The following is a 4,805-nucleotide window of genomic DNA, read 5'->3' as shown; positions in this document are numbered from 1 at the left end:
CTGTACCAGTTACGAGCTAGAGACGCGACCGCGTTGCTCTCTGTACGAATGCCGATGCTGAGCGGTCAGCTAGGAGGCGCTCCATCCATGTCGGTACCGGTGAGCGTTGCACTCGCAGTCGCAAGAACGTACGGCAAGTATATTACCTGGAAGAGTCAATGACAGTCCACGCCCCCCTGCGTGGGAAGAGTCTTTCTAGGCCATGACCCACCGGAAGGGCGCAGCGTCCCCCACCCCAGACATGTGACGTCACACCATCGGTATTGACGACTAGACTGATTCCTTATAATCATTTGCCATACACCGGTGGAAGCTGCCGAGACGAGTAACTACATAGCGGGCTCGCCGTGTCACTAATGTACAGAGATACAACAGTTTCGACTGGAACCGGATTAAACGTATACACGGCGCTGATTAGTAATAGATAGAGCCATCAGAATACAGATAATGTATACAACTGTCCGTATACATGCTGAAAGACTCTGCTCACAATCACAACCACACGTCAGCCACACACCCTTATCACGCACTACTCTCTGCCTGTAACACGCACACAGACAATATGTAAGCACCAGCATGGAACAACACCCAGTGCATCCTCTCCGCCACATTAGACAATCCACACTGTCATAACCAGACTGGGAGGTCCACTCAGAAAACAGAATATCCCACCCACCCGACAACCACCATTGCTCAGCCAAGCCACCAACACCCACACATGTCCTACACAGGGGTGCACCCAACATCACAATACTGCCTCCTCTCACAGCACACAAACAATGGCAGGAATGAAAGACACAGGTCTGCCACAAGCATGGAATGAGAGCGCCGCCTGTCATGAGCCAAAGGTGCATCCTGACGTGGCAAATCAGATGATGCCGCAGGCATCCACTTACTATAATCACAATCAACAAACCGGCCGCCCCGCCCCGCCCCCCATTAAACCTTTCCTTACAACAATGTGTACCTTAACCTAACCTATATCGTACCGTAACCTAACCTATATCGTACCGTAACCTAACCTATGTCGTACCGTAACCTAACCTATGTCGTACCGTAACCTAACCTATGTCGTACCGTAACCTAACCTATGTCGTACCGTAACCTAACCTATGTCGTACCGTAACCTAACCTATGTCGTACCGTAACCTAACCTATGTCGTACCTTAACCTAACCTATGTCGTACCTTAACCTAACCTATGTCGTACCTTAACCTAACCTATGTCGTACCTTAACCTAACCTATGTCGTACCTTAACCTAACCTATGTCGTACCTTAACGTAACCTATGTCGTACCTTAACCTAACCTATGTCGTACCTTAACCTAACCTATGTCGTACCTTAACCTAACCTATGTCGTACCTTAACCTAACCTATGTCGTACCTTAACCTAACCTATGTCGTACCTTAACCTAACCTATGTCGTACCTTAACCTAACCTATGTCGTACCTTAACCTAACCTATGTCGTACCTTAACCTAACCTATGTCGTACCTTAACCTAACCTATGTCGTACCTTAACCTAACCTATGTCGTACCTTAACCTAACCTATGTCGTACCTTAACCTAACCTATGTCGTACCTTAACCTAACCTATGTCGTACCTTAACCTAACCTATGTCGTACCTTAACCTAACCTATGTCGTACCTTAACCTAACCTATGTCGTACCTTAACCTAACCTATGTCGTACCTTAACCTAACCTATGTCGTACCTTAACCTAACCTATGTCGTACCTTAACCTAACCTATGTCGTACCTTAACCTAACCTATGTCGTACCTTAACCTAACCTATGTCGTACCTTAACCTAACCTATGTCGTACCTTAACCTAACCTATGTCGTACCTTAACCTAACCTATGTCGTACCTTAACCTAACCTATGTCGTACCTTAACCTAACCTATGTCGTACCTTAACCTAACCTATGTCGTACCTTAACCTAACCTATGTCGTACCTTAACCTAACCTATGTCGTACCTTAACCTAACCTATGTCGTACCTTAACCTAACCTATGTCGTACCTTAACCTAACCTGTATTGCGCCTTAACCTAACCTGTATTGCGCCTTAACCTAACCTGTATTGCGCCTTAACGTAACCTGTATTGCGCCTTAACGTAACCTGTATTGCGCCTTAACGTAACCTGTATTGCGCCTTAACGTAACCTGTATTGCGCCTTAACGTAACCTGTATTGCGCCTTAACGTAACCTGTATTGCGCCTTAACGTAACCTGTATTGCGCCTTAACGTAACCTGTATTGCGCCTTAACGTAACCTGTATTGCGCCTTAACGTAACCTGTATTGCGCCTTAACGTAACCTGTATTGCGCCTTAACGTAACCTGTATTGCGCCTTAACGTAACCTGTATTGCGCCTTAACGTAACCTGTATTGCGCCTTAACGTAACCTGTATTGCGCCTTAACGTAACCTGTATTGCGCCTTAACGTAACCTGTATTGCGCCTTAACGTAACCTGTATTGCGCCTTAACGTAACCTGTATTGCGCCTTAACGTAACCTGCATTGCGCCTTAACGTAACCTGCATTGCGCCTTAACGTAACCTGTATTGCGCCTTAACGTAACCTGTATTGCGCCTTAACGTAACCTGTATTGCGCCTTAACGTAACCTGTATTGCGCCTTAACGTAACCTGTATTGCGCCTTAACGTAACCGATATTGCGCCTTAACGTAACCTATATTGCGCCGTAACGTAACCTATATTGCGCCGTAACGTAACCCACATTGCCCCTTAACGTAACCCACATTGCCCCTTAACGTAACCCACATTGCCCCTTAACGTAACCCAACACACGTTGGGCCTTAACCCAACACACGTTGGGCCTTAACCCAACACACGTTGGGCCTTAACCCAACACACGTTGGGCCTTAACCCAACACACGTTGGGCCTTAACCCAACACACGTTGGGCCTTAACCCAACACACGTTGGGCCTTAACCCAACACACGTTGGGCCTTAACCCAACACACGTTGGGCCTTAACCCAACACACGTTGGGCCTTAACCCAACACACGTTGGGCCTTAACCCAACACACGTTGGGCCTTAACCCAACACACGTTGGGCCTTAACCTGCTCTGTAATTGTCATACGACGCGTTAAATTAGTGTAGTGTTGCCTAACTGCAACCCCCGCAATATAGTTTGCTACTCGCACTGCCCGGTCCCCAGTGTATCGCTTCATGTTAAACACCTTGCAGCTATACACTGTAATGTGGATGGCAGCAGGACGTACATGCTCAATGCCCTTTGCAGTTGTTCATTGGCATTTGCAGTTGTTCATTGGCATTCGCATGTGCGAAGCACTTAGCCTACGCTGTGGTACGGCCTGTGTCAACTGTCCGCTGATGTTGTACGTCCAAATCACACACTGTACTGCACATTGGTCCTCATGTACCGAATGATACATCGTGGTACATGTGACCGTACAACGACTGCGCCAACAACGGCGAACCATGCGGTCCAAATGTTGTGCACTCAGCTACGTGTCGTCTCCCTATAAGAGCTGGATTGCAGTGTGGTATGCCCTGGATGGCGATCAGCATGAGCCGTCTGTTGATGTAGTGGCGCGTGTTGTCAGACGTAGTCGTCTCTTCTCACACACCGTGATAGCATGGTGCACTGCGTTCCACATCTGCGACATGCGACAGAGGCCGGTTGACAGTCGTTCGCGCAATGGACATCGCATACGTACGGGGGCCACCTTCCACGTGTTCGCGAAGCGTGCACATGTTGTTGCGTGTATGTGGGCAGACATAGTGTGTCGTGACACCTGACACAGGCATGCAACAATCGTTGAATTTGCAAATGGCGATGGACGCCTACGTTTGCTGGTGACGTTATGCAAATGAACAACTGGTAAACCGTTGTGGTGCGGTTGTTCTCGCTAGAGGTGAATCAGTGATGGCGACGATCGGTTGAGCTACCAACCGGTTGTTCCAGCGATACCCACCATGCCCACGAACGTGAATGGCATCTGGGTGTGAAGCGATACGCGGCGGTGGCTGGGTGGGACCGTCCCCGGCCGGTGAGGGGGGGCCTCCCGGCGTGCTGGCCGCGCGGTGCGTGGGCGCACGCGCTACAGCCGGCTGGTGGGGGCGGCCAGTGGCAGGCGCGCCGGCCGACGGAGGCGGCAGGCGGCGCAGCTGCGCGCCGGCGCACCCTGCACGCGGCGCCGTGCGGCCAAAGTAGGTCCTCGCGGGCCCGGTGCGAAGCGCGGTGGACATCTGCAGTGTGCTGGTCCGATTGAGGACTGTGTGCGCTGAGGATGCGCCGCCGCCCGGCGCTCGGCGCCGCGACGCCGTCTGCTGCTCGGTCGCCTCTGCGGTTCTCGCAGGTGGTTTGTATCGCAGCTGTGCGGACGTGTTGGCGCGTGCGCTGTGCTGGGAGAGTTCGCTTCGGCACCCAAGTGGGGCTTTTGTCCTTCTGTGGCGCTGGCGTTGGAGCTGCCGGTCACCGTAGGTGGCGCGTGTTGTCTCCCGCCGGCAATGCCACGACAGCACGCTCCCGGGCCTCTGTCGGCAGCGGCAAGCTCAGTTGGGAGCACGGGTGGTCGCACCTAAAGCGTCTACTCGCCAAACTCCGGGCGATTGCGCCTCTCTCGAACCCGACCAAGTACTTAGGACGGCGCTGCGCGCCGCCGGGACCTGAGAGGGTTTCGAGGTGTATTGTGCAGGGGAGCTCAGCCTCCTCCTGTTTGCAGAATAATTGAGCGGACGCTTGCGTGTTCGCGCGGGCCCCCGGGACACACTCCCGGGCGGCCGGCTGCTCAGCTCTAGTTGACGCAGC

Source organism: Schistocerca americana, unplaced genomic scaffold (assembly GCF_021461395.2).
Source record: "Schistocerca americana isolate TAMUIC-IGC-003095 unplaced genomic scaffold, iqSchAmer2.1 HiC_scaffold_77, whole genome shotgun sequence".
Classification (NCBI taxonomy): Eukaryota; Metazoa; Arthropoda; class Insecta; order Orthoptera; family Acrididae; genus Schistocerca; species Schistocerca americana.
Note: the sequence above shows the minus strand (reverse complement) of the source record.